An 8616-nucleotide genomic window follows, 5' to 3' on the forward strand; every position below is an offset into this window, starting at 1 on the left:
CAGTGGAACCTAACAGTTGGCACATTTAGTGCTGTGGCTCTGCGGGTTGGGCCAGCTAGTTGCAGAAGGTGCTCCCTGTGACTGTGACAATGAAGCTGTGCTGTCCCGGAAAGAGCCTGTGAGAGTGGTCAGGGACAGGATGGCATGGGCTAAGGTGTGTGGGGTTCAAAGGCAGAGCCTGGGGGGCTAGAGCAGACAGTGTGGGGGAAAAGTGGGGTCTGGCTTCGTGATCAGATCACGAAATGCAGTGGATTCTGGGCAGTCCAGTGCAGGTTAAGAGTGTGGACTCTGGAGCCAGGCTACCTGGGTAAAATCCCAGCTCTGCCACTGGGAGGCTGTGTGACCTCGGGAAAATTACTGAACCTTTCTCTGCCTCTGTTTCCTTGCCTGTAAAATGGAGATAATAGAGTGAAGATTAAATGAGTTAAGGTGTGAAGCACTTAGAATGGTACTTCACACATAGCAAATGCTCAATAGATATTATCTGCTACTGTTGCTATTCCAGGGTAAAGAGGTTGAAACTGACTAAGCTAGACTTCCTTCCTGGATTCTATTTTTAAGCAAAATGTGATCTAGATGAGGGGTGTGTTTGGAAAGGTTACCCAGCACCAGGTGGAGCTGGAGAGAAAGAAAGTAGTTGCAGGGGAGCCAGCCTGCAGACTGAGGGTGGGCCTGTGCTAGACTGTTGGATTGGGCGGGTGACCATCTGGAACTGGGGCTTGAGGGGAGGGAGGGCTTGGGTGACCAGGTTGATGATGGACCTTCGCTGGGGGGGCGGACAACAGAGATGGAGGCCGACATGGGGAGAAGAAGGTGAGGAGTCTGGGCCCAGGGAGTTAGAGGTGAGGCTGGCAGGCCCCCTTGGCATGCTTGAGGCAGGGTGGGAGACGGGGAGGAGCCTCCAGCCCAGAGATGGGAAGGCCTGGGATGGGGGGTGCACCCAGGCTTGTGCAGGGCAGGAGAGGGTGACTGTGGGGAGGAGGGAGCTGGGAGAAGACTGCAGCTGGCAGGAGGAGAAAGGAGACCCTGGGACACGAGAGCCAGGGCTGGGGAGGCCTGGGCAAGGCAGTGGGGTGCAGCCTCCGGTCAGACCTGGGGACAGATGGTGGTAGCCCATGGCAGGAGGCGGTGCTTTGGCAGCAAGAGCCCTAGGTGGGTTCGAAAATGATGGAAGCCCAGTCACCTAAGGCTCTGCACCGGCCTCAGCCCTGGGAGCTGCTGGGGCTCCAGGAGGAGTGAGACCCCGTCCCTGCTCTCCAGGAGTTCACATCACATCTTGGTGGAAACCAGAGCTGTGGGAGGCAGGGAGTGCTGGTGCCTGCTGAGTGGGTGGTGGCCTTCCAGCTGGAGGAGGTGGCCTTGGGCCTGAAGGGCGTACAGCTCTGGGCTCTGCAGAGGAGGCTGGGGGATCCCGCAGAAGGGAGCACAGGCAGGCCTGCAGCCTGGGGAGGTTCGGGGGTGGCTGGGGACCTGCTGGGGGAAATCTGGGCAGTCTGGATTCTGGGGCCTTCACTGCCTGGGCTGCGTGAGTTCACGTTTTGGTCATGTGGACTCGTTCTGATCAAATGACCATAAAGGAACATGGATCCTTCTCTCTTTGCTGAGAGATTAATTAACCAAATTCATGAACAAAGAACAGATTATGGCTATCACAGAAGCCAAAATCCACAAAATCCACAGCCCGCCCAGCTCGATGGAAGAATTCAGCTCCTTGATCTGCTGTTGGGAGAAGCAGCTTGTTCAGTGTGAGAACACCGGGCAGCGAAGTCTGACCAGCCTCGGCTCGAGCCCAGCTCTGCCACGTTCCAGCAAGGCATGTAGGCTTTGAGCCTCAGTGTTGTCACCTGTGAAATGGGTAACACTGTCCCGGCACACAGTGGATGCTCAATCAAGCTGCCTTGGTTCCCTTCCCAGATGGCGGTCGGCATCCCTCAGAGGATCACGACCCGTTACATCCGCCCTGTCCAGACCAGCAGGAGGCCGCAGGCTCCAAAGTGATTGTCCCTGTGGGAGACAGAAGCTCTGTTGGTCTTTAAGGGACCCTGTGTGGCTCCAGGGAGCAGGGATCTGGCTTCTTATGCCCTTCTGATTTTGAGCTGTTGGCCTCAAGTGATCCTCCCACCCTGGCCTCCCAAAGTGCTGGGACTACAGGTTCAGCCAGTGCTCCCAGCCTTGTTGGGCCCTGGAGGAGGTGACTTTTCACCTGGGCTCTGGAGGATGCATAGGAGTTCCCCAGTTAGAAAGGGAATAATAACACCAGTGTGTGGGTGGGAGAGGTGACAAGGTGGGACACCCTTGTCTCCATAGGCCAGTACCTCTCCTCGGTCACCATGCACAGGCTGACAGACATGCAGCTGAAGCACCTAAGCATTAAGAAGACAGCGCTGGTGGTCACTGCCTCTCTCCCACCAGCCACTTCTCGGCAGAACATATCGGGGCTGGGGTGCCCTTTAGCCCAGGTCTCTATACTGACCAGACTGAAATCCTTTTGAGCAGCCACTACACCAGCTCCAAGGTCAAAGTCTTTGGTGCCCTGGAGGTTCTGGAGAACTTGGAGGAGAGTGGCATCCACGTGCCTCCCATCAGGCATGAGTCAGAGGTAGCGGGAAGGGCCAGGAGGGAAAGAGGGGGACATGACGTGGATGTCCCGGGCCACCTCTATTTAAAATTAAGACTGCCAATCAGAAATTTTTAATAAAATGAAATACTGTCACCCTTTCCCTTTTTCCATGACACTGTTGCCATCTATCAGCCCATGAAATTTTGTTAATTGTCATGATTTCTGCTGGTCTTCCCCAGGTACATGTTAAGTGTGTAAGGGCAACACAGGGCATGTGCTCAGAGAGCGTGGGAGGGTGTTCGGTGAGTGGATTCAGGGCAGGGGCACTCTGCCATGGAGCAGGAAGACAAGCCCTAGTCCCTCTCCAGGCCTCACTCCCCCTTCGGCTAAGTTGGGATGAATGATCTCTAAGGTCTGGATCCGGACAAGCCTGGGAAGAGTTCTGGGGCGATAGGACTTAGGAGCTTGCTGGCTTTTCTGCCTACTCCTCCTCTTGTCTTGCCACAGCGGACGTGGCTCACTGTTCTCCGAGAGATACAGGTAGCGTGTGCATTGTGGGCAAGGGAGGACAGCCAGCCCCACTGGGGGCTGCTGGAGGGGGGCCTGGGAACAGAGGTATGGGCTGCCCCCTAGGGGAATTGGTGCTTGGTGATAGTTCATGATGGTTTAGCATTTTTAAAACAGCACTTGAGAATTCAATGAAGTTGCTTTGTCCTTTCCTCATAGACATTGCTTCCTGATCTTGCTGAATGCACACCGTCCATGAGCAGTGACCAGGTGTCATCACCTGCCTAGGAGGTGTGACCTGAGCAGAGGTCCCCACCCATATCCTTTGGGTCCTGGGAGGGAAGCCCAGCATGTCAGGCTGAAACGGGGGTGCTTCCAGAGATGGGCTGCACAGAGCTGTGTGCCCGCCTAGGAGTCCTTGGCCCCACTCAGTGGTCCCTCCACTGTCTGCAGAGCATGCTCCCCGCAGCTCTGACATCTCTGCCAGGTGAAATCCGGGTCCCCTGCTGTGCTGGTCTTCAAGAAGGAGAAGTCTTTTGGGCTGCCCGGCTTCATCACATACACGGCTGGGCCCCGGCAGCCAGGGGCCTCTGTCCACTGCCCTGACCTTCTCCAGCCTCACAGGTAACCAAGCATCACTGTCCTGGTGACTGTGGCCTTCATGATGGATCTCTGTGGACCTGGTCCTTGTGAGTCATGGGATGACATCAGCTGGGACAGAGTTGGGTGGGGAGGGACAGGCTGGAGTGATTCTTGGTGTCAGGAAAAACTGGGGGTGTGAGAATTGGAGGAGTCAAAAATGCAGACTGTCCCTCAGTGTGACAGTCGCTTGTTGGGGCCATCATGCCTGCTTTATTCCCCCAGCTACCCTGTCTTCCACCTGAGGTGGGGTGGGATTGAGGCCCTGAACCCCAAGTCTCAGCAGGCCTATGCCTGGGCAAAAGGAACAATTAGGCTTGAGGCCAGAGGACAGATCTAGGAGCCAGTAAGAGGGGAATGGGATCGGATGCCAGTTCTGGGTCAGTAAGAGCTTTCCCCAGGCAGAGCCATGCAGGGCAGAGGTGTCAGCAGCAGGGCACTCTGTCTCAGCGGGTGTACATGCTGCGACGGGAGATCCACCTGCTGGGGCTGCTACAGAAGGCTCCCAGCTGGGGTTGGACCAGCTTACTCAGAGATAAGGATTCTGGGCAGTTCTGATGAGGGATTTCCCAAAGAAGAAGGGCAAATCCTATTCCTTTCAACAGCTCAGTTGTCTCTCTGGTGGCCACAAGGCCCAGGTGACCCTGCACAACTCCAGGGGACACCTCTCTCTGTGAATGTATATCCCCTGAAACTGTGAAGTGCCCAACCTGTGCAGCTGTACACAGCAGCTCTTTATGTCTCCTAATTCCCATTTGAGGATTCTCTCCCGTACACAAGGAATCCTTGAGCTGGTGTCTACGGACCCTATAGGGGACCATGGATAGACTTCGAGGAGGTCCATTAATTTTTTTTTAAAGGACCCAGTTTTGTAGATAGAAGCATTTTCCTGGGTAACAAGATTCCACACACAACCTGGACCCCTAGAATCATAGCCTCCTACCTGGCTGCATCTCACACCTGTGAAACAGGCCCAGGGAAGACCCTGGAGTGCTCAGCACCTCACTCGCCTAGAAACTCTGCTACATTCTGCAGCTATTCTTGCAGCAGGTTCTTGCAGCAGTTTCTTGCAACAGGCTCTCATCCTTTCTAACCACCTTTCCCAACACATTCGTCCTGTGTTTTTTGGAACCACAACAGAGTCTTTGCACTGTCTCCAAAACACTCCAGACCCTTTATCTGTGTAGCATTCTCACTGAGATGCTGCGTCCCACCCAGATGGACAGGCCCTTCCTCCTGCATGTCCCATGGGCAGATCCTGCCACTCAAAACTCAAGACTTGTTGTCCACAGCCAGGCTCTGCAGGTCAGGGGCCATGCCCTAGGCCTTCCCTATCAGGGCCAGCTCAGCAAGCCACTGTCATTTCCCTCTTCTGGCCCAGGGAGGCCTCAGGGTATCATTAGGAAAGTGCTGGGTGTGAGGCAGGCATAAATGCTTGTTTTGACTCAGAGCTGATGAGTATTGAGGCAGCTCTCCCTTTGGCTCTGTTGCTCACTTCACCTTTCTTTCCACCCTAGATTTTACTGCCTCATCACCAACGTGGATACACTGCCTCCTGGTCACAAAGCCAGCCCTGCTTTGGGGAGCCCAGCCTGTGCCTGCCATTAGGCAGCAACACAAGGACAGCCCTGAGCCTCACCTTGCGCCCTGCCAGGACAGGGGATGGGCCCCTCCAGGCCTGAGCCCCTGTCCCCAGGCCAACTCCCTGCCCCTCTGTTTTGGTAGAGCTATAGTTTAAGTTGTGCTGATCAGTGCGTTCTTAAATGGAGGCATTTTAAGTTTGTATGTGTTTTTCCTTCCAAGTCTTGCAAAGCTGAGTCTTTCTGGCTCATTCCTTTCTGTGTGGTTGCCTAGGTTTCTGGACAACGTGCAGTTGTGTTTTTACTTTCTGTCATCACTAAAATCCCCCCCTTCTCAAGACTTTGAGCAGTTAGGAGCTCTCTTTAGTTGTCTGTAGATGATGTTACTGTAGTGATCTTGGGGAAAGGATTGTCTAATTACTTTGGGGTGGTTTTTTTTGGTGCTTTTCCCCCTGTGAAAGCTTAATTTTCCTCTAGTCTGGAGGCTGCTAGGAAATTTGGGGAGCAAATGGACACGAGTGTCCCGTGCCTGCCCCTCCACTGCAGGAGAAGCCTCAGGAACCAGCGCCCTGGGGCCTTGACAGCCGAGCCCTGTGGCAGGCGAGATGCTGGGAAACCGCGTGAGCTTACACAGGGCTGCTCTCCCCCCTCTTTGGGCCACTGTGAACAGACTTCAGTCCTCTGTGTTTCGTTGTGGCATAAGCTGTTGAAACATCTGGTGGACTTGGCTTCGTCCCCACGGGGATGTTCCGAGTGGGGGTCCCTCTCTCTCTCCCTGTCCTCTCCTCTCCATCAGCCCCGGGACATGCAGAATCCTCCTTAGGAGAACATCCTCGAGATGGTGGCAGGATCTTCTTTTCCGTGTGTTTGTTTTGAGAAGCCGCTATATTCAGCCTCGCACAGAGACCCAGTGTTATTTGTTCCTCCTTTCTGTGTGCCGCTCCAGCACCTCCGCAGACCTGAGCCACTGCCTGCCCGCGCCAGCGACAGCCTCTCCAGGGCCAGCCCAGCAGGCCAGGCCCCCGGGCAGCTTCCCAGCCGGCCCCAGAGCCCAGCGTGGGCCAGCGAAGAGGGCGCTGGCAGTCCAGGGCCTGCCCACCCCGAAGGGGCTCCCTGAGGGCTGGGGAAGGAGAAGACCACTCAGAGAACCCCCCCAGCTCCTCGCTCCAGACCCGAGACTCTCGGAACGCAGCCCCCTCTGCTCTAGGCTGAGGCGCTGCGCCCCCCTCAGGGAGATGCGGAGACTCAGGCCCCAGGGCTGTCCACTCGGACACTGTCTGTGGAAAGTGCCGTCGGACTCTGAGGATCACATGCGAATCCACCTCGGGCCTCTGGGCCCGGCCATGCAATTGATTTTCTGAAGCTGGAAAAAGAAGAATTGTGCCTTGCATGTCACCTGAGCTCAGCTGACAACCTGGATATAAACAGGAGCATTTCTACTTGGTTTATTTAATAAAGCTCTGTATAATTTCTTAAGAGGGGGTGTGATCACTGCTGGAATTTCATGCATCCTGCCTGGGAGCGGCCAAAGCCTTGGTGACGGGGCTCCTGCCATGCCCGGGTTTGGGGAGCAGATCTCTTCTGCCGCCCTGGAGACTCCCTGGGACTTCCCCTCTTTCTCCAGCAGCCAGGCCACCCCTCCCACCTCACAGAGACCAGCCCAGGCAGGAGCAGGTGCCTTCCCTGTAGGAGCACAAGGCAGCCCCACCTATATGTCACCTGGTGCCACCTTGGTCCTCTCTCCCTCAGGCACCTCTCCTTCCTGCCAGCTTCTTCCTTGGCATCCCCCAAACACGTCTGACTCTTCCCCCCAAAGGAAATCCCCCTCTCTTCCCGGCTCCCTTCCTACCTGGACTGCTGTGGCTGCCACTCCCTGCTGCAGCACTGGCTCCCGCCCCGCCCTTCCAAACCTGTTCTCCCAGGGCCACCAGCCCTCCGCTTGGCCGCTGCCCTCTCCGTAAGTGCTCTGCAGCCCGGACACCTGCATCTCAGCCCGCTCACCTTGCTGGTGGCTCTTCGGGTTGTCCTGTGCCACCTCCCTGGCTCACCTCCCCACTCACCTGCTCTCAGGCCCCCACTTGCGCCCCTAGCTGGTCTCTCCTGAGCGCCCGCAGGGCATGGTCCCTGGGAGGGTGGCTCTGCTGGTGTCCTGAGTTACAGGTGTGGCTGTGGATGCTGGGGGAAAACCTGCCCAGGGTCGGTCAGCTGGCAGGAGCCTCTGCTTCCAGTCATCCCCGGCATCCACTCCCCCTTTTTCCTAAGGACCCGGGCCCTGACTTTGGGCTGGGCAAAAAGCAGCCAGAATGTGTACTACATTCCCCAGGTTCACTTGCTGCTAGAGGCCAACGTGTGACAATGTCTTGGGCACAGGAGCTGAGCAGAGGTGCCCCATGCAGCTCAGGAAGGGTGTCCTAAAGGGAGGACGGTGCCATCCTCACCCCGTTCCCTGTCCAGCCAGTCTCCAGGTCCCATAAACCCATCCTTGTTTCCATGACCCTTTTTGGCCCAGGGAGCCCCCTCCCGGACAACGTCCCAGCCTCACTGCCCTCCCTTCCAGACCCTTGGTGCACACCCAGCAAACTGCGGTTTCCCACAGGCTCTGCTTCTCTTACACCCCCTTCACCCTGCTCTGTCCCCCTCCCCCTGTCCCCACCCAGGCTTTGAGATCAGACAGAGCTGGGGTCAGTCCTGATCCAGCTCCCACCTGTGTGCTGCTCTGGCTTCTTCTTCACTCTGGGCTTCAGTTTTCTTCTCTGTGAAATGGGCACAGCAGTGCCTGCAAAGTTACTGTGAAATCAGATAAGATACTGTGTGTGCAGCCTGGGGATGTCCTCCCCTCCTGAGGAAGTGGCTGATGTGATTCTCAAAGGGGAAGACAGGGAAGGAGAGGGTGAGGAGGAAGCCTCAGTTCCACCGGGCAGAGTGGAAGTACCAATAGCCCGGGCCCTGGAGAATGGGGAAGAGGAGGGGACGGTACAGAAGTGCTTGGGGGATGAGCGACAGCATGAGGACCCGTAAGCCCTTGGTGTGGCCTGCCTGCGTTGAGCAGCTACATGAGTGGCCCAAGAGCCCCTGCAGGCACTGTCAGTGCATTGCTCCTGGTTTCCCTGACAGGTAAATGGGGAGCATTTACCCCACAAGGATCCATGAAGGCTAAGTGAGCTAATAGATGCAAGGTGCTGTGCCCACATACACCAATGTCACTGTCATTGCTATTGGACAACACTGACACTGGGCTCCACAAGGAGCCTAGATGGAGAGAGACTTGTAGAGTGATGAGGTGGAGAGACAGTAGGAGGGAGGGTGCTTCCCCAGCCCCTGGACCACTGT

The 8616-nt window shown here is 56.3% G+C and overlaps 1 pseudogene; it reads left to right on the forward strand.

Annotated features, from left to right (window-relative positions):
* Nucleotides 1-1642: 1642 nt before the first annotated feature.
* On the forward strand, nucleotides 1643-3848 carry LOC123642656 (annotated as a pseudogene).
* The last annotated feature ends 4768 nt before the right edge of the window (nucleotides 3849-8616 follow it).

This window comes from Lemur catta, chromosome 1 (genome assembly GCF_020740605.2).
Source record: "Lemur catta isolate mLemCat1 chromosome 1, mLemCat1.pri, whole genome shotgun sequence".
NCBI lineage: Eukaryota > Metazoa > Chordata > Mammalia > Primates > Lemuridae > Lemur > Lemur catta.